At 39.8% G+C, this 22,062-nt stretch overlaps 1 protein-coding gene and 1 long non-coding RNA gene across 5 annotated transcripts in view; one reads left to right on the forward strand and one right to left on the reverse strand.

Moving 5' to 3' along the window:
- LOC309476239 (uncharacterized protein) overlaps positions 1–22,062 on the reverse strand; it is a 43,656-nt gene that overhangs the window by 16,052 nt on the left and 5,542 nt on the right. The gene's annotated exons all lie outside the window — the stretch shown is intronic.
- Positions 5,041–7,317, forward strand: LOC309474986. Of its 4 annotated transcripts, XR_014197455.1 has the most exons (5): positions 5,041–5,312; positions 5,462–5,518; positions 5,777–5,864; positions 6,280–6,347; positions 6,529–7,317. It is a non-coding gene; the product is annotated as an uncharacterized lncRNA (long non-coding RNA). The 4 variants fall into 4 exon arrangements; XR_014197456.1 differs by lacking the exon at positions 5,462–5,518 and having other exon boundaries at positions 5,780–5,864; positions 6,529–7,316; XR_014197457.1 differs by lacking the exon at positions 5,462–5,518 and having other exon boundaries at positions 6,529–7,315.

Consider the following 22,062-nt stretch of genomic DNA (forward strand, 5'->3'; position numbering starts at 1 on the left):
ATTTGAAAGAGCAGTTTCAGCCACTGTTTACACTCACAGCTTACACTTACAGCTGTGATAAATTGATGGGAACAACAGACTTTGCTGTAAGGCATATATCCCTAACATTACCTGTGGCAAAATGATGAGAACAGACTTTGCTGTGGGCAGTTGGCTGAAAGTTTAGCCTATTTATTCTAGCTAGCCACAAGTCTCTCCTGCGTTGGCTCAACTCCTCTGTCTCCTTCCCTTCAAATTTTCTTACAGTTGGAATTGCACGGAAACTCACTCCTGGGTTCTTATTACTGCTGTTAGAACAGCCGTGTATTACACAACACACCATCGCGCCGGTAAAAAATAAATAAATACAGCGATAATACCGACGACGCTTTGCTTCTCAATTGACAGACTGACAGTTGCCGTGGTTACTGTGTCAACAAAATGGCCGCCGCGAACATTCATGACGTAGATCGAATAAGCCCTATAGTAACTCTTAATGTCTGAAACACTCAGATTGCTCTGAAAGACTGAACTGAGATATTTATCTGGTTGTGAGTGAATCCTCCCCCAACCTCAGTCAGTTTCCGCTCACACATCCGTCTCCTTTAACATCACGAAAATCAACAAGCTTTTGCTGATCTTACATTTTCAAATGAATTCTGGCCCTGAATGAAAACTAATAGCAGAAGAGTGAAATATTGGATTAGATATCTGTATCTACTGGTGTGTTATTTAGTGCTGTGAGCTGTCAATCATATTTGACCTCTGACCTGTGACTCTTATTTGACTGTTGATGGATTCACTTTATTTCAGTGTAAAGATGTTTTGTGTGGAGTGGAAGATTGTGAGCTTCTTATTAGCAGGAGAGAAAATGAAGAAACGCTTCAGCCACAAACTACTGACACACACAGAGACGACAAACATCCAGCAGAAGCTGTTTATCCACCGACAGATCAAACCAGACACACAGATGTTTGTACAGATCAAATAAAAGGAAATACTTTTGCAGGGTTAATTTGACTCAAAAGCCACTAAATCACATGTATAATGTTTGCCTGTGTTGTTGCAACAAAATTCCTGAATGAACATTAATGCAAACATACAGTAACCTGTAAATGTAATCGTTCATTTAGAGAAATATCATTTGGTTGCCAGAAAGTTTTGGTCTTGGGAAAATTTGATGAGAAAAGCTTGAGTTCATAATCAGATATTTTGCTTTTGATTGCAGACTTTGGTATTTTGGTGAATCTGAGCAAAACAACTCGTTTTAAAACTCTAGTTGAAACACATGTGCTTAGCTAAGTGCTAAAGCATGCTATTATCAGCATAAAACAGGAAGTTGTTGTAACTCAAGCATACAATGTGCAATCTCCCCCACACTTCACATGTTTGATAAATACCCTGGCCTGAAGACACATACATGCCTAAATGTAGTTATAGACATAGCGCCACCAGCTGGCCAGTGCTAACTGAAGCGTCGCATTGAAATGCGCTTCTGTCAACATAAAGCCCGCCTTCTTTGTCTTATCTCTTATCTCAAATATTTTTGACAATGACGAGCGGTCAGATGACGGCTGAACTCAGCTCAGATGAGAAGGTCAGTTTAATATTGGTGCTGTGCAATATCTCTGCAACACCAAAGAAGAGTCAATATACTATATTATAAAACGGATAGTTCCAGTCCTTGATTCTGATTGGCTGAGCCGCGTTCAAAGCCGTTGTAAATTACTCAACAAACACACACCTGTGACCGCATTACATTAGTGTCACTGCACAACCGCGTTTGTGACTCTTTGTTGCTGCATGTGTTGCTTAGCAACCTCTTTATAACTACATTGCTTGGCGGAGAAATAAATGTGTTATAACGTTATATTTTTTGTTGCTGGTGTTTATTTTATGGATAAAATAAATATTAAAATGAATCTTTTTTTATGGAGCAACCATTTTATAAAAGCAAGAAGCAGTTTTTTTACAGTGGATTTAGAACAGCTAAGGGGGGTAGCTCCGCTCCACGTCGCCTAACAACGGCCCTTAGCTGTTCTAGATGCACTGTAAAACACGGCGGGGCTTATTGCTTAATTAGTTAATTATTTCACAAAGTACAACTCGTAAAAATGCAGATGTCCGAACCTCGATGAATTCATAGCTGCTACGGCCATGTCTTTGAGGCATAGCTGGGTGTAATTTATTTTGAAAAACAAAATGTACAAATGTCTTCAAGTAATGTTCACCACAAGCACCATTTTACCAAACAAAACTTTTCTGTGGGACATCGCAAGGCTGAAAAAAAAAAAAAATTCTGGGTTAGGACTACTTATGGCGCTTTTCCATTACCAGTACCAGCTCAACTCGACTCGACTCGACTCGACTCGACTCGACTCGCCTCGTCTCGGCTCGCTTATCGCTCCGTTTTCCATTGCAGATAGTACCTCCACAATAGTACCTGGTCGTCATAGCGGAAACTGCCGTGACTTAATCTTTTACGCGAGACGCACGAGACACACCCGCTACCCACACACACAGGACAATGGAGGAAATCGAGTGTATGCTGTTTTTGGATGTTTTTGTTTTTGCTGTTTTTTATTCAGGATACTCCGTCTGGCGCGTGCAATGATGACGCAGTGAATAGTGACGATTCTCTCTGACCAATCAGCAGTCTGCCTTGTTTTCACGTCACGTTTTAGTATCGCCTCAGCTCGCTTAGAACCTCGCCGGAGGTGGTACGAAAAAAAGTACCTGGAAGCAGGTTCAGGTACAACTTTTACACAGTGGAAAACCAAACAGAGCCGAGTCGAGTCGAGTCGAGGCGAGCTGGTACTGTGTAGTGGAAAAGCGCCATAAATGAACAGAACTATTCGACTGATTTTAGTCTCACAGTGTAAAGGAGGCCAACTAGTAGGGGAGACCGGGGACAGTTGCAATACTTTTTGCATTTCTCTCAATTACTCAGAGACGATTTGGACTAGACCAACCAAATTTGTATATATTAAACTTGCATCTGTCTGCTAATTACCCATACCATTTAAAGATGATTATATATGACATATCATTCACAGTATTTATTTGAATGGAAGAAGTCAGATGTTGCAACTGACCCCGACCCAGGGGACAGTTGCAACACAACCCAGGGACGGTTGCAACATGTTAAAAATACCTTAAATTTTAAGGTATAGCGGAGGATCTTTCCAAATTTTAGATAAGACCCGCCCTCTCCACTTTTTGAAAACGTTGATTGATTCACCAGAATGATTGACAATTAGGAGGACCAATAGTTTAGACTACCCACCAGGAAGTAAAACATCCTCCGCTATACCTTTAATTAATTAACTTAAGCTTTTTGTCTCAATGAGCAAAGAATTCTGAAAATATTAACGGTTTTAGGCCTACTATAATATTATAGTTTTATTTATTTCAATAATATTATTGTAGCCTATTATTTATTTATTTAGTCATATTTATCAAATAACAGTTATTGAGTTTTGTTTGTTCATGTGTAGAACATAGGCCTATAGATTCAGTGTGCAGGTGTTACAGATGCTATTCAATCTCTCCATATTTCAGTGTCAGACAGGAAGAATTTAACAATTTGCAATGCAACAAACTTTTATTAAACATGCAATTTATAACATGTTGCAACCGTCCCCAACCCTATCAGCCATGACAGAACATCATATGCCTGCTAGACACACTGACTTTGACACATGCTAACCATGTCACTTAGAAGTCAACAAAACAATAATTCAAACAAAGTAAGTTTTGATTAATTCATACAAAATTTCAGGACAGTATGACAAAAATATATCTCATGAAAATTTTTACTTTCATACCTCCAAAACAAGTTTTGTTCAATAAATGCAGCAGCAGATGTTGAATATGTCTACTGTCTTCTTGGTGGATGGAGGGTCTAACTGTGCATGTGCAGTATGAGTGTCATCACTCTAGCTTGTTTCTGATTGGAGAAAAATGACATGTTGCAACCGTCCCCTGTTGCAACTGTCCCCGGTCTCCCCTAAGAGTTAGTAGAGGTCAGCTGTGGTCTTTAGTAGGGCTGTTTTCGACTAAGGATTTTCATAGTCGAATCTGATTCGTTAGATTTTGCCGTAATCGACTGATAGTCGAACCTTTTTTTTTTTTTTGATAGCAGCTAGATTTTTTCCATTTCAAACAAAAGTGCAAAAAAAAAAAACTAAAAGAAAAACATGGTGTGTAACAAATACCTTCTATTCATTTAAAGCCACATGAACAAAACATATCACACATATATCATAACATTTCATAAACAAAACCACGTAAAGCTTTATGTCCATGAGAACCGTGTGGAGTCAACCCACAGCCGCTCCGCTGCCCTGCTGAAAATGTGAAGCAGAAACGCTTAATGTCACAAAACGTCCACAATAATTGGACCCTGGGTTCGATTTTTTGACCATTTTCAGTGGTTATGAGGAGCAATATGAGAGGGAAATTTGGTGATCGTTGTTTAGGTACATTAAACCACGTAAAGCTTTTTCACGCCCATGAGAACCGTGTGGAGTCAACTCACAGCCGCTCGGCTGCCCTGCTGAAAATGTGAAGCAGAATCAGATAACGTCCATAATAATTGGACTCTGGGTTCGATTTTTTGACCATTTTCAGTGGTTATGAGGAGCAATATGAGAGGGAAATTTGGTAATCATTGTTTAGGTAGGCCTACATTAAACCACGTAAACCTTTTTTCACATTAGGACTTAGCCTATAAATAAAGCCCATGAGAACCGTGTGGAGTCAACCCACAGCCGCTCCGCAGCCCTGCTGAAAATGTGAAGCAGATTTTTGAATACATTTTTATTTATTTACATTAGTAAGCTACAGGACATCTTCTTTCAAAACATGACCTGCGCGAAAGCGGGAAAAAAAACTATTTTGTACCCAGCCCTTCTGAAAATGCGAATGCGTCTAGCTCTGTCCAGCACATTTCAAACCAAACTGACGCCCATGTAAATTCGACTACGAGGTTCATAGTCGAATCAGACCTCTCCGAATCGAATCGTCGAATCCTCGACTATTAGAAGTCAGCCCTAGTCTTCCCAGATAGCACACGTACGTCGGGCCGACGTTGGCCTAACATCGAGCGTCGGCCTCCCTCCCTATAACATCGCAAAGGCGTCGGCCAGGCGTAGGCAGATCTCTTGTCAGACAGTGCTCTATTTCCCAGCTCCGTTACGTCGGCTTTTGGTCGGCCCACTATACGGGAGGCCGATGTCGCGTTGTGCGCGTGAACTTTCAAGTCGCTTTCAAACACTGGAGCGGCCGCGGCGCAGAGTTGCCATGGAAACGCCGCGGGACCACTGCGACTGGTAAGCAAGAAAACTCCCTCTCTCGCTGTTGTTTTCACTGCTTTCAGGTGATATTAGTCTCTAAAATCACACGGATAATACACACAACTGTTCTTGACACTTCTCTTACTTGTAATTGATACGCTTATGTTGAATATTTACTTTTATAGACATGGCTTTGTGTCTTCGGAGAAAGTCCGTTAGCATCTCAACCGTTTTCAGAAGAGGTAAGTTAAGCTAACGTTAAAGTTAACTCGGTTGAGCTTTTGTTTATGAAAGTTTGGGCTTTTAATCACCTCTTTTGTGTATATGAGAGGTTTTGTAAAGGTTTTACTTGGAAGTGAGCTAATTTATTTTACACAAACGTAAACATAAACGTATGTAATCGGTGACGTCACTTACATGGAGTGATAACATTGGTTAAAACTATGTTAGCTCAGTGGTAAACAAAATTTGATAAAAAAAAAAATGTTCTGTGATTTCAGCAGCAACAAAATAACCCATAATAGAGGGAAAGCTCCACGACTTCAACATTTCTGAAGAAAGCTGCTGCCAGAGAAGTAGGAAATACAGGTAGGAAATCCAAAACTAAAGAATTAATTATTGATTTTAGGAAACAGAGCCCCCCTCTTCCCCTCACTATCATTGATGGCCAACCTATTGAGATAGTACAAGAATACAAGTAGCAGCTACCATGGCACAATAATTGATAGTAAGCTATGTTTTGAATCACACACTGATGCTGTTTGTGCCAAAGCCCAACAGCGAATGTATTTTTACCGTAGACTGAGGAATTTTAACATTGACCCCACTTTGATGAGAATGTTTTATTCTTGTTTTATTGAGTCTGTTTTAACCTTCTGTTTTATCTGCTGGTTTGGTTCCTTGTCTACAAAAAACAAAAAACGATTAGAGAGTATTGTTAGGACATGTAGCAAGATTGCAGGCATTAACTTTCCCCCTCTCTCACACACATTTACTCCAACAGAGTGGCAAAGAAGGCAGCTGACCCTAGTCATCCTTTGTCCTGCCAGTTCAAGCTACTTCCCTCAGGCCGTAGGTACTCCATGCCCAGATGCAGGTCAAATAGATTCAGAAACTCATCTCAGAAAAGCATTTCACCTCTGCTGTAGCTTATATATAATATAGCTTAGCTATAGCTTCTTACTTGTAATAAACCTGGCATTATATAATAATATTGTTTGGCTCTGTGACAAATGGATTGTTGTGTTCCTAGATCCTTCAATGTTGATGCCCTGGCCTCCACCGTAGCAGAGTTGGGCGGATCATCATCTCGGATCATCATCTCTAAGGCGCTATGAACCATATGATTAGTAAGTAAAACTTAAAACATACACTAATGTCAAACATACACTAATTGTGTTGGTAAAAAAATTGTGTTTTGAAAGAAGTCTCTTATGTTCACCAAGACAATAATATTGTGAAATAACAAATTTTAAATAACTGTTTTCTATGTGAATATATTGTAAAATGTAATTAATTCCTGTGATCAAAACTGAATTTTCAGCATCACAGCTTCATATGATCCTTCAGAAATCATTCTAATTTGATGATTTGACGCTCAAGAAACATTTATGATTATTACCAGCTTTCATTTTCTCAAAGGCAGAGCAGGATACCCAGGGCTTGGTTTACACCTATCACAATTTCTAGCCACTGGGGGACCATAGGCAGGCTAGGGGAACTCATATTAATGTTAAAAAACCTCATAAAGTGAAATTTTCATGCCATGGGACCTTTAAGCGTTTTCTACCAGTTTTCTATGTGAGGAAAACGCTTAACTGTACATAGCAGTCTATTTTTAATTAGTATGGTGTTTACTGAGTTATCATTTATTTATTTTAATATCACTGTCTATACGTTAAGTCACGTTCTGCGTGTGCAAATCTTTAAATTCAACTTTGGACTTGTATTTTACAGGGGATAAGTTCTCAAATTCACATCTTTATGCTCTCGAGTTTTGCTACTCTTTTACTTACATAAATAACCTTCCTGATAATGTTCGGGGCTCAGACACACTCTCCCAATTTAAATCTAGACTAAAGACACAACTCTTTAGCCAAGCATTCAATTAACACATCTCATAATCTTGTTTTACAGTTAATATGTGCACTGTAAAAAATTTACTGTAGAATTTACAGCAACTTACTGGCAATTTTGGTTGCCAGTAAGCCTGTAAATTTTACAAGAGTACTGTAAAACATCAACTACAATTTAACAGTAAAAATACAGCACTAACAAATTGCTGTAAAATTTGCAGCAACTTACTGGCAATTGTGGTTGCCAGTAAGCCTGTAAATTTTACAAGAGTACTGTAAATCATAAACGACAATTATACTGTAAAATTATACAGCACACCTGTAAAAGCAGCAAAACAAGAGCAGCTGTGAATTTACAGTTCTTTAATGTAATCTTTACAGTATGTTACTGTTATTAATAATGTACTGAATTAAAACCTGAGATAGCTCACTTCATTTGAGGAAATTGATTGGTCAATTGCCATAAAATATTTACTTAAAACAACAATTTAACTAAAACCTACTAGTGATCATCATCACACATGAGCAAGTTGAAAAACATCATCAAGGCTAGTGGAGGATATGCTGATGTTGACCATAGTCTGTTCTCTAAATATGAAAAATTGGTTCTAATAGTCATATGATACTACAACATGATGTTATTAGATCAGATAATTTGTGTTTTACATATTTCCGAATCACAAAGACATTATGGATTCGGATGGCAATAAAATCACAGACTTACACCTGTAAATGTTTAAAATACCATACGAACCCATGAGAAACAGTTAGCGTCTACTTACAACTTAACTGACATTCTGCTTTCACTGGCCTTTGAAAGCGCTCCGCGGACGGCGCCGTCTTTTAGAACAACTATTCGCTGTATCGCTGCCGTAGTTTGAGCAAACTCCCCACCACAATCATTCCCTTTAAATAGACTATTAAACCTATTAAACTATTAAATGGTTTGCCAGCTGATGTACCTTTGATTGTTGTTAGATTTTTAATTATATTATCCAGTGTAATGACAATTTTATTCTTAGCTTTAGTCCTAACTGCTTTTTCACTCTGTTACAGGTTGCCAGGTAGAATCCTTCTCTACATTGTTGCTGTTCCTTTTTGATCCCTTTTCTCCTGGAGTTCTTTCTGGTGTCATTAAAATGTCTTAACTTGAATTGTGTCTGTTCATTATACTAGAGACAGTTACACACAACATTAAGAAGATATTTTTCAATGTCAGTATAGCCTACTTTTTTCATATTGGATAGTCAAGTAACTCCAGGGCTGTATATATGTACATAGACATTGAGGGGGACAAGTCTATAATTATATCAATAATAACAATAGTATGTCAATAGTTAGAAATGGCCAAACTGGAAATTCAGTATTGGAAATTCTTTCTCCGCTGTTTTTAGAATGGCAAAAAGGTTTAAAAGTTACATTTTAGGCTGGTCTACCTTACAGCGACCATCCAAATAGATAGCCAATCAAATCATAGAGGGCGGGGTTTACTGTTCACAGAAGCAGAGCATGTATTCCATCAGTTTAACGTTGAAAGAGTGCAAGGTAAGATGAAACTGTAAAACTACTCCACTTTTTTTCTTGAATATGGCCATTTTGAGTGATGAAAGTTGCATGTGTTCAGTATCAAAGCTATTTTATCAATTTAAGTCTCGGGGCAATGTTGACTACAGTTTATGTGCTGCTGAGTGAGTGTTGCAGCGCGATCTCCGCTCTGTGTGTGTGTGTGTGTGTGTGCGTGCGTGCGTGTGTTCGTAAGTGCGTGCGTCAATGAAAGCACCGCATGGTGTCTAAAGGAGTAGCCCGAAAGGTCCGACCTATATAAATAAAGGTCCTATAAAACCCATGCAGAGCTGCCAAAAGATTTACAGCTTTGCATCGTTCAAACATCGGCCGGAGATCATTTGCGATCAAAGGCCGACGTCGAGGCGACATATTGCCGATGAGCAAACGATCTCTGAGCGACGTCGTGCCGATGGAACTTTGTACATCGGGCCAACGTCGGCCCGACGTACGTGTGCTATCTGGGTTTAGTGTCCTTGTTAGTGTGCCCTCCTCCCATGTTGGAGACGCTGGTTCGAAACTTGCTTGAGCAAGAGGTGCCAAGATGGCTGTGCCAAGATGGCCGTGCCGGGTGTGGCAGGGATAGCTGGTGCACTCTTTGCTTATGCACTGCTTACAAACACCTTTTTTTACACAGAAACTAGTCGTATTTTGAATGACTCTTATAGTTCTAACAGCATAACTAAACCTATATCAGTGGACTTTGTAATAATCAAAGTCACTAAACATCTTGGACTTGGAAAACACGTCCTGGCTGCTACTTTCATTCATCCACATCTGTTTAGCGAAAAGAGAAAGCATACCAAATCGGCACTCAAGCCGCAACAGAGCCTCGCACTAATAATCACCATCTGCCTTTTGCTGTCCGGGGACATCCATCAATGCCCCGGTCCGACAAATGGTCCAACATCAGATAGTCACCATATCATCACATCTAACTACTGCAGGAGCATCCCAAGAAACTTACAGGTACGCACTTATATTACAAGCGACACGTTTGAGCTAAACACTTACCTCGGTTCTTCTGTTTCTCTGGTGAGCGGGGAGGGATTGGTGTTTGGAGCGGATGTGGTCGCCGGTTGGGCGGATCCGTCGGGGGTTGGCGGCGGCGGCGGGTCTACCGACTTCACTGCGCTGCCCCTTCCGCCGTATGGGATGCCCCCATCGGTTGAGTGTTTGGACGGGGGCGCCATCCGGGATGGCCGGGGAGCGCCGTTTCACCGGAGTCCATCGTGCTCATTGAGCTGTGCCGTGGGGTCGACGCGGGGGAGTGTTGTCGGCAGTCCCCCAGCTGATACGGATCTTACCGGAGCGGCCGGCTCGCTGGCCTCCGTCAGCGGCTGTCAGACCCTTTCTACATCGGCAAGTAAAGTTCGAGCTCCATCTTCTCTTTCTTTTGGGTTTGGGAGCCGTGCAACGGGTGATAGCGCAGAAATTGTGGAGCTAACTGCGAATAACGTCAACAATAGAAACAGGAAACTGCCAAATCCGGCGATAATAAAACACCGGAAACTTAGGGTATTTCAGACAGTTAATAACTCCAAACTAATTTGGGATTCAAGATCTAAACCGAAAGGCATTCTATGTGCACATTTAAATATACAAAGTATCAATTTAAAAAGTGATCAAGTTCGCCACTTACTTACTGATTCTAATATTGACTTCTTATGCCTTTCTGAGACATGGCTTAAGGAAACTTCACCCTCTGCAATAATATCTATACCTGGTTATAAAATGTTCCGTAAAGACAGACAGGGTTCCAAGGGAGGGGGGGTTATGATTTATGCCAAGGACACTTTTAACTGTAATGAAATTCATGTCACAGATGAGAATGATTTGGAATTTATTGGTTTAAATGTGACTTTGTCACCGCAAATGTCTTACATTCTTGTGGTTATTTATAGACCTCCTTCATCAAATGCAGATTTTTATGAAAAGCTGGACATTTTATCAAAACAACTTAATCCTGCAAAAGAACTTATAATATTAGGTGACCTGAATGTTAATTGGGAAGTTAAGCAAATTAGGAAAAACTTGAAAAAGGTAATGGATAAAATGGATATGGCTCAGGTGATTAATGGTGCTACGAGTATTACAAACTCTACAAGCACTCAAATTGATTTAGCTTTTACAAACAGGCCAGATAGGATTTTGAAATCATATAATATGCTTACTGGATTGTCTGATCACAATCTCATAATGGTCACCAGAAAATTAAATAAAAAGCGTTTTAAACCTTTGCCAGCCACAGAATCCTTTAGGATACCAAAGCAGGAACAACAAAACTTCATAGATTCAATCGATGATGTAAATTGGGATGAATTACTCTCTGGCATAAACTTGGACAAGGATTGTTCTCTATTTTCTAATAAAATACAGCAAATTATTACTCAATTTACACGGAAAATTAGATTACGAGCTAAAAAAAATGGCCTTCCATGGTTAAATGAATCTGTTTTGAAATTGATGAAAGAACGAGATCATTCCTTGAAGCTGTCTGTAAAATCAGGATATAACAGGCATCAATTTATCTCTTTAAGAAATAGAGTAGTGAGAGAAATAAGGAGATCTAAAGCTGACTTTTTCATTTCTGCTTTGAATACTGCACGTGGAAATTCTAAAATAACCTGGCATTATATAAAAAAACTGACAGGTGAGTCCAACAAAAATAAGACAAAACAAATGCAAATTGAATTAAATGGAGACTTTATAACAGAACCAAAGATAATAGCTGATGCATTTAATAATTATTTTATTAAATCGGTAGCAGAAATCTCTAAGAACTTTACAATAAAACAAAAAAAAGAACACTTAGTGTCTGCAACACAGTCTTTCTTCATAACAAATATCACTGAGACTAAAGTCATTGACATAATTAAAACCCTAAAACCATCTAAGGCCAGGGATGTATTTGGTATGGACACGAACATGCTTAAAAATTCAGGATCCGCTCTGGCTACTCCCATTGCTTCTATTATTAATCTATCTATTTCCAGTGGTCATTTTCCAAAGGCCTGGAAATCTGCTATTGTTACGCCAGTTTTTAAGTCTGGTCTATCTACCTTCATGAAAAACTACCGACCAATAAGCATTCTTCCGGCCATTTCTAAAATTGCAGAAAAATGGGTGGTTGAGCAGACTGTCCAGTACTTAAACAGTAGCTCCCCCTCTTTTCATGCCATGCAGTTTGGTTTTAGATCAAAACACTCCACTGAAACGGCTACGTGCCTTTTTATTGAGAAAATAAAATCTTTTCTTGACAAGGGGGGAGTAGTAGGGGCGGTATTCTTGGATCTCAAGAAAGCCTTTGATACAGTGAACCACTCAGTTCTACTTAACAAGCTTCCACAATTTAAATTCTCTCGTGACACTGTTAGCTGGTTTGAATCCTACCTGCATGATCGTACACAATCTGTACTAATTAACAACTGCAATTCTGAGTCTCTTAGGCTAACCACCGGGGTTCCTCAGGGCTCAATATTAGGGCCCCTCTTATTTAGCCTTTATGTTAATGACTTGCCTAATGTTTGCTCTGAAGTAGAATGTTTAATGTATGCGGATGACACCGTTCTATTTGTTCATGGTCGCTCTAAAGACATTGTTGCAGATAAACTCACTAAAGCAATGATTCGTGTTACATATTGGCTGCAGGAGAACTGCCTGCAGCTGAATATTTCGAAAACTGTAGGTATGTTCTTCAGTAAAACCAATAGAACTTCATTTACTCCAGACATAATAGTTGCTGGAGAAAAATTACGAATCGTAAATCAATACAAATATCTTGGCTTAGTAATAGATTCACATCTTTCCTTTAAAGCCCATATTGAAAAACTATGTAAAATAATCAAGTTTAATCTTGCAAATTTCCGCTCAATTCGAAATGACATGTCAACCGAAGCTGCACAAATTTTTTTACATTCCATGATTTTCAGCCATCTCAATTACTGTTTAATAAGTTGGTCTCAAGCAAGTCAGAGCGCAAAAAGACCTTTGGAATCATTATACAAACAAGCCATTAAAATCATGGACAAAAAACCAAGGCACTATCATCATTGTGCAATTTAAAAAAAACACAGCTTTTTAAAATGGGACAGTATTCACAAGTTTTTAGATCTGAGTCTTATATACAAAGTGACACATGATTTGGCCCCAGCTCCTCTGGCTGAGTTCATCAGCCAAAGAAACAGCTCTGAGCGCGTCACTCGAGGCTCTGCCAGAGGGGACTGTGTCATCCCTCTGCGCAGGAGCGCTTTTAGTCGCTCGGCCTGGTCAGTGAGGGGCGCTGCAGAATGGAATTCTATACCTGAGGAGGTTAGACAGCTCAACACTTACAAGGCCTTTACAAAAAAATTGAAAGTTTGGCTCATTAACAAGTATGTCTGCCAACATTAAAAGCAGAGCCTTTTGAGCAGTATTATATATTTGATATACTATAGCCTTTCTGAAAATGTGTTTTTTGTGTGTCTTATTATTGTAACAGGTACAGTGTACCTTAGGTTATTGTACAGTGTCATTTATATTGTAGTTATATTGTAGTCAATTTGCCATGGACTTGCAAAATGTATTTTTTTGTTCGTATTTTAATGCTTTTTTACATCTTGGCCAGGGGACTACAGATGAAAAATAGCCTTTTGGCTAATTCTGGCTTTTTTAACCATGTTTGTTCATGTGTTTTATGAAATTGCACTGTCCCCTTTTAAATAAACCAATAAATCAAATCAAGCTGAGTAGGACCGGTCACATGTGGTGCCGTGACCCGGATGGGAATGAGGTTTGGGGGGCGAGTGTAATGGAGGCAAGCTAGTAAGAGCTGTGAGAGTAAAGCCCCTGGTCTCGAGGCGACTTGGTGACTGATGATAGAGACTGCAGTCTTTATTGCCCTTGTTAGTGTTCCCACACACATCCCACGAGTGCTGTAGTTAGGACGATAAGGGCCCAGCAGAACCACCAATGTTTTTTTACCAAGTTCCGTAATAAAATGCATAATGTTTGATTCGTTGAATTGGTGCATATCTTCAGTAAAATACAAGTTTGTGTACATTTTATTTTATGTATAACATCATTACTTTGCTGTAAATCATTTCATTTTATGCAAAGCATACAGGGACACAACCTAAACGAGTGTTGCTTCAGTCTTTTCACGTCATGGAAACACCTGATGCCTTGTATAAAATAAATAATTTTATTGGGTAAGATACTAAATCTAAACACTTTGGATGATAAAATATGTCACAGTTTGTTTATGGCCAGATTATGCAGTGAGTCACAGCATCTTTAGGTTGTGAGTGAAATGCATGACGGCAGTCTGAAGTTAACAGCTCCCCGTCGAACGTGAGTCCAGCTCCGGCACGAGAACCAGCAGCGTTAAGATGGAAACGGGATAACAGAGACTGGTCGATTACAGGCAGTACCTTCATACATAATGTATACAAGAGTGCATTAGAAAATCTTGCAGATATACTGTACAAAAATAATTTAATAAATGCTAAAAAATAAAACTATTGCTTTAGTGAATGAGACCCAATGTTTAAAATAATGTAAAGTTTTATAGCCTATGTGGAGTAGTGCAGAAATTGTTAAAAATACATAAAGTTAGTATTCCTCCAGGGGGCGCTCAACATAATGTAATAAAACATGGAGAGACTCTTGAACCTCAGAGTGAGAAAACTTTATTAATAAAGGCAAGCAAATACATATGGAAAATGGACAGCAGAATTATTGTCTTATCTGAGAGAAATATACATGTTCAGCCAGTAGAGGAGAGTATTAGAGACATCTGATCTGTACAATAATAACACTACCAGACATGAGATGCTTTCAGTGTGATTAGAGAAGTCATTTTAAAAGTCCACAATCAAATAAATATAGGATTGTAAAAAAAATGAATAAAAAAGTTAAAAAGGAAAGCAATGCGAATTATATTAACTAATATAGAGTAAGCAACGCAATATTTGGTAATCATCAGTATTTATCACGACTAACACTCACATTTGACACTTCGAGTATTAATGAGTTTCTTCTCAAATTATCTTCTAAGGTGAAAATGAGCCACCTAAAAAAAAAAAGAAAAAAAAAGTAAATGCCAACAAATTAATATAAAAAGTCATTACAAATAAATTAAGATTAATAAATGATGATTAATAAATTATAAGAAAAATAGTAATATGAGAAATGGGTACCTGATGTGTGAATATGTGCTTGATCTCGTTCAGCTCTTCTGGATCTGATCTCATAAACCACAATAATGACAGTAGCCACGCCCACCAGAGCAGAGAGGACCAATCGGATCACAGCTTCAGTAGGACCACAACAGTGGACAGAGTCTGAGGAATAAACACATCAAACTGAGATCAGATCAGTCAATAAACACTAATATCAGCACTGGCGTACCTGAACATGTGTGACAGAGTGTGTTGATGTCCAGATGTGTGGTCTGGTTGCTGATGGGATTGTTCAGCACACAGCTGTAGGTGTTTTTATCCTGATATTCCACCTCCAGAGGTAGAGAGAGACTGATGCTGAGATCACACACACTGATGCTGGACAATACACTGATTCCTTTGTACCAGGAGAGAGTCACATGACTCACATTCACCACTGATGGACACACCAATGAACATGATGATGATGAAGAAGAACAGTGTGAAGAGTTACTGCTGATGACAGGAACAGGCAGACGAGCAGGAAAACATGAGAGAATAAAGACAAATGAGGATGAATGAAGATATTCAAGCAGAGGAAAAAACATGTGAGGAACCAAGATTATTAAAAGTAGAGCATTTAAAACAATCTGAAATAGAAAGTTAAATATTAACCTGAAAAAAAGTTATTTAGACATTTTAAGTAATTTTATACTTCTTCAGATTTACTTTAATGTTGCAATAAATAAAAGAAACGAAAACAATAATAAACTCACTGTAGACAGTGAGACTGAAACTCTTGATCTCACTGTTGATCTGTAGTTTATAACCTCCATCATGTTCAGTTCTAGTGTTTGTGATGGTCAGAGATCCAGTTTGATTGTCCAGCTTCAGTCTGTCTCTGAATCTCCCACCATTATATACAATGATTCTGACGGCCCGTTTATTGATTTCAGCAATTAAAGTGTTTTCATTTTCAAATCTCCACTGAATCACATCATCATCCTTCATTTCAGTAAGATCAGAGTTAAGAGTGACAAAATTTCCCTCTCGCACAGACACTGACTTCACTTCATCATCACCAAACACTCCTGAAGAACAGAGTTTTTCACAGATTAAAGCTTTAAAAACACTTGATGTTGGTTTGATGAAGCTTCACTAAAATGTGAAGTGAATAATATTCTGCAGCAGTACAAAGACAAAATCCATAAAAACACATTTAAAACTCACCAACCAGACGAATCCGTGTATCATTCGTTCAGTCGTTTTTTGAATTAACATTGAAAGTAGAAAAATTTGAAAACGGTTCCTTTTTCGTTTTTTCATTTTTTCCAAAAAACGAAAAACAAGAATTCAGCTGGATTTCTCGTTTTTCGTTCTCAGTTAGAAAAATGAATAAACAGCTTGAATATTCGATTTCTACACGTGGGCGGGAATTAAACGCCCCTTTCCTCTGATTTGTCAGCCGAAGATCAAACTGTTCCGTCATCAGTTCTGCACAGCAGAATAAGAGTCCTCCGTTGTGCGGATTCTTAACGCATTTATTGCAAGTACATTTAATCTTTTTCTCATCAAACAACCAGACTAACGAATGTCTCGACACAACCCGTACTGGGGAATAGACTAGATGGGGCTTTCTTCTGTGTAGACCAGGAGTTCTCAAGTGCCAGGGGGTCCGTGAAATAATTTGCTATTTTCCGGATTGTAAAGTCAAGTCACGGGTTTTTTTTTTTTTTAACATGAAGCACGCTGTGATTAATCTTAATGTTGACCTTCAAAAATATATAGGCGCGCCAAGACATAGAATATATTGTCTGTAGGCTATTTTGGTTGATTTTTGGTGTGCGACAGAAAGAATATAATAATCATTTATAATAATAATTATTCTTATATAATAATTTCAAAGGCATGATATGTTGTAGTCATTTTGAAAGTAGCCTACACAAATAGACATATAAATGTTACTGTTTCGAATGAGAGTATTAAACGACAGTAGCTATTAAATCCCCTGTTGAGCAACACATCCAAGTGATGTCGGGTGTCGCAGCCTGTTCGTTATTAAAATAAAACACAGTCAACAAAACATATAAAACGTTATTCTGCTTAATTGGTCTGTTGACATTCCAAACTAATTTCCCTTGCTGTGGAGATGCTGATTCACGTGTATATTGGGACTCGAATGAAGTACGAAGCCTTCTTTACATTATTAATTAGCATCCAAATGTTACATTGCAAATATGGATAGGCTATTGGACGAATGAGAGATGCCCGAACCCAACGTCTGCTCTGTACAGTTTCAGTTTCTCGTTAAAATACGCATATTATGTTGTTATTAATAGTGTTTATAATGTTAATGTTGTATTTTATTTACCGGTCTTTTACACTATTTATGAATATGCTTTTTTTACAACGATGTGACGCGCGCGTTTCCCTCTCAACATGACCCGGCGCGCCACGCACAAGCGCGCATCCTAGAGATATAAATTATAATACATTTTAAAACACAAGGCCTACATCATAAAACTTCTCCAGTTGTCAGTCTGAATGACAGTTTATACGTTAACGTTAAAATAGGCCAATTATATAGTCAATGCATTATTCTTTTCTTTTTGTATTAGTGTTAAAAAAAATTAATTTACAACTAATTATATTGATTTATATCTTAATTTATAATAAAAAAAAAATAATTAGGCTACTGGGCGAGGGCGACAATCAGTGGTGTAGTGGTAAAAAAAGAGGTGGGTAAACTATAAATTCTGGTGGACCACAACTTGATCACCCGGTAAGGTGGGTCACTGCCTACCGGTGTATGTGTATCCTGATGACATCGCTATAGGCTATCATTTGATGGTACTACCAAGGGTATCACTGGTTGTTCCCTCATCATAGGTCACAAAATCACTATTCAATTCATACATTAATCGAAGTTCTTGTTAAAGAGACTCAAGAAGGAATAATATGGTTGAAATCTATAAAGTTTACTAAATGACAAAACAGAGAGAACAAAAATATTTAAGAGAGATAGAGAGGGAGGCTTATACCCAGGGCTTCCAATGCAATGCACTTGAACATAATGATAGGGATTTGGGGTTATTTTCATAGTCGATTAATCTGTTGAATATTTCCTCGATTAATTGATTAGTTGTTTGGTCTATCAGAAAAATGTGGATCAGTGTTTCCCTGTAGAGGGAAAAGTCTTTAATCTGGTGCAGGCTTGATTCCCTCTGAATGTCTTGTACAGTTGGGTTTTGACATGCTCATTACATTAAACCAGCTGCATGTAATGAATTGTAAAAAAAAAAAAAAAAAAAAAAAAAAAAAAACTTTTTTGCCTAGTTTTAATGATTTTCTGTTGCGGCTGCGATCAAGTTTCATTCTCGCGCAGCTTGTATAGTAACTTCACGTTGTATAGTAACTTCACGAGCGTGTGTTTTCTGCTCCGTGTGTGGCGTTCTCTTTGTTCCGTGTGTGTGTGTGTGTGTGTCGGCGCGCTGCGCTCTCTGCTCAACGTTCTGCTCTGTCATTAACGGCCCAAATGCTCGAATCATGTACCGATCGGCGATCACGCACTGGAAAAGCATAGTTTGCTCAAATAACGTGAAATTTAGAGGTGGATAAACGCAATTTGAGGTGGATAAACGCACTTTGGAGGTGGGCAAACGCTATTTCCGAATTTTGGGAGGTGCGTAAACGGCGTTTACGTGCGTTTAGCCTCCACTACATCCCTGGCGACAATGATAGGCTAACAGCCGTCATTTACCCTGCCCATATAGCCAGCTGATGCAAAGCGTAGGTGAATTTATATATACACAGAAGAAAGCCCTATCTAGTCTATTCCCCGGTACGGGTTGTGTCGAGACATTCGTTAGTCTGGTTGTTTGATGAGAAAAAGATTAAATGTAGTTGCAATAAATGCGTTAAGAATCCGCACAACGGAGGACTCTTATTCTGCTGTGCAGAACTGATGACGGAACAGTTTGATCTTCGGCTGACAAATCAGAGGAAAGGGGCGTTTAATTCCCGCCCACGTGTAGAAATCGAATATTCAAGCTGTTTATTCATTTTTCTAACTGAGAACGAAAAACGAGAAATCCAGCTGAATTCTTGTTTTTCGTTTTTTTGTAAAAAATGAAAAACGAAAAAGGAACCGTTTTCTAATTTTTCTATATTCAATATTAATTCAAAAAACGACTGAACGAATGATACACGGATTCAGACGCCACAAACAGAGCAAAACTTACATTTTCTTCATCGGTTCACTGAAAGGCCACAATAGTAACTCTTAAAATGTCTGAAACACTCAGATTGATCTGAAACACGACTGAACTATGATATTTATCTGGCCGTGACCTCAGTCACAGTTTCCGTTCACACATCCATCTCCTTTAACATCATGAGAATCAACAAGCTTTTGCTGATCTTACATTTATGGGCCTGTATGAAAAATAAAGAGTTAACTATTGGATTAGAGATCTGTATCTATTGGTGTGTTATTTAGTGTTGTGTGCTGTCAATCATATTTAATCATGTTTACATGTTTTGTTAACAATTTTGCTCAATGTATCAAATATATCACGGACAGCTGACTCCTGGAGCTTTTCAAATTCTGTGTGGTTAGTTTGCAGCAGTGGCAGAAATTATGTTATAGATTTGTACCTTTTTTGGGCATTTTTACCATAAGGGTATTTTATGTAAACTTTTATGTAAAATTCTTTACATGAAAACTAAACACACTGAACATACTCTGACAGAACACCCTCTCCCGGTAGGCGTGATCTCGCGCTGTAACAGGAGAAGTGAGCTAGGGATGGAGGGTGCTGTGGATGTGGCCGAGGCGATGCTGCAGGCAAAGAGCCAGGAGATGGCGAAGAGATGGCAAAGGGTGGGCATGCCAAGGCAAGCTGGGGGAGGTTTACACAGAGGACGGCTGACTGCGAGGAGACGGAACTGAAGGGTCCAAGGTGGTGCAGAATATGGTGATGGGATGGTGGTGAGTGGACGGCGATCCCCTGGCAGTAAAGGTGGAGATAGTCCGCTAGCACAGACCCAGAGCTTGCCAGTGCCGACAGCCCAGAGATGAGGGAAGAGAGAGGGAGGAGTCCAGGTGGTGTTGAGGCAACAGAGACGTGGCCGATGGATCCGCAGGCGGTGTTTGGTGTTTTTAGCCCCCAACGGCGCCTTCCAGGCAGCAAGGGGATGGGTAGGTTTAGGGTTGAGGTTAGGGTTAGCAGCCTGGAAGGAGCCATTGGGGGCTAAAAACACCATCGAGCTCCGCAGGCACAGAGCTGATGGAATCAAGCAACATCGCTGGCACTGGATACCAAGGCGATGCCGCGGCGACAAACGTCGAAGGTGGAGCCAGAGAACCCGAGGGCTGAGGTGGAGCCGGTGTGATGGAAGACAGAGGTGACGCCAAGGGGAAGGAGAAACCTGCTGCAGCAGTAGGGGTGGAGGGACGGAGTGCAGCGGGTGGCCCACATGTCCGTGGCAGAAATGGTGTGACGACTGACCAAGGGGGAGCCGGTAGGACGAGGGAACCCGGTGAAGCCGCAAGTCCGAGGGTCTCAGGTGGAGTTGAATGTTGGCGGAGCCAAGATGGAGCCGACAGGTTGACGGGCCGAGATGGAGCGAAGAGAAAATGGTCCAGAGGCGAAGACGCAGGATCCTCTCGCACGGATGCATGAGCTGCAGCTCGACGTCACAGGAACTCCCTGGAGCTGTAGACATCCGGCAGCGGTAGATTGAAGAAATTATAAAATCATAGTTCATAGTGCTGTCTAGAATCAGCGATGATGAAGGTACCGGGTGGGATAGGGAGGAAGTTGAAACTTCCCTTCTTGAAGTCTATCAGCCAGTTCTCATTCTTCGTACTCACTGTTCCCTTGTTCGCTGATGTCGCTGACTCACCCCTCTGGTCAGAAAACACCAGCTGTGCCGAATCGTACCACACACTGGAAAAGCAAAGCGAGCCGAGCCGTGCCATGCAGTGGAAAAGTGCCATTACAGTATGATGGAGCTCCACTTCCAGGACGAGGGGCAGCTCTGTCCTCAGGCGGGGGGTAGATCTCCATCTGCGGGGGACTCACACTATTTCTCCGCGGTCGATGGTGGTGATTCTGGCTCTGGGTCTGGCTGTGTTCTGGATCGGGGAAGGACGCTCTCCAGACACCGGATGATGGCTTCTTTCCAGTTCTGACCAGTGGTGTCTGGGAGGTCGACGGGATGATGGTAATTTACCCTGATCCAGAACAGTGACTCCAGGGTCTTATCGTCGTAGGGGCTGGTGATGGCGAGAATTTTAAAGAAAAGACAAAAATTCTGTGCTCTCAAGAGCCACAGCAGCAAATCGAGCTGCATAATCCATATCTTGATTCGGTCTTCTGTCACGGGTGTGTGCAGGCAGTCGAAGACAATGTCTTTGTTCCAGACAAAGTTTAGTAAATCCCAAAAGGCAGACAGACAGATAGTGCAGACTGACAGACTGTAAAGGGAGAACTTAAATAGTGACTCAAACAAGATGATTAATGACACAAAGCTGATGCAAACGATCAAGGAACACAGAAGATGAATGAAAACAAACTAAAAGTCCATGAAAACTAAATACACTGAACATACTGTGACAATAATGTTGATATTGTTTTGAAAACAACTTGAAAAATATTAAATCAAAAATATTTACAAAATGAAATGATACTTTAAATATGACACTAAAACTACCAGTGTGTGGCGGCAAGTCACTGTCTTAATGAATAAGTCACTGAATAATTAATTAAGCCGATTTGTTCAAAACAACCGACTGATTCAGGAACGAAGCAAGTGACTGCATTTAATAATGGGTCTTTGAATCATCTTTGACTCACCCAATTCGTTAAAAAATACAGATTCAAACAAAACACTGCTGTGTGTGAGTTTCTCAGAGACGCGTGACTGCTCTTCTGTGGATTTGTTTGTAGCCTATATCATTGGTTCCCAACAGGGGGGTCGCGGCCCACAAGGGGGCCTCAGCGA

Source organism: Leuciscus leuciscus, assembly GCF_965113295.1.
Source record: "Leuciscus leuciscus genome assembly, chromosome: 15".
Lineage (NCBI taxonomy): Eukaryota > Metazoa > Chordata > Actinopteri > Cypriniformes > Leuciscidae > Leuciscus > Leuciscus leuciscus.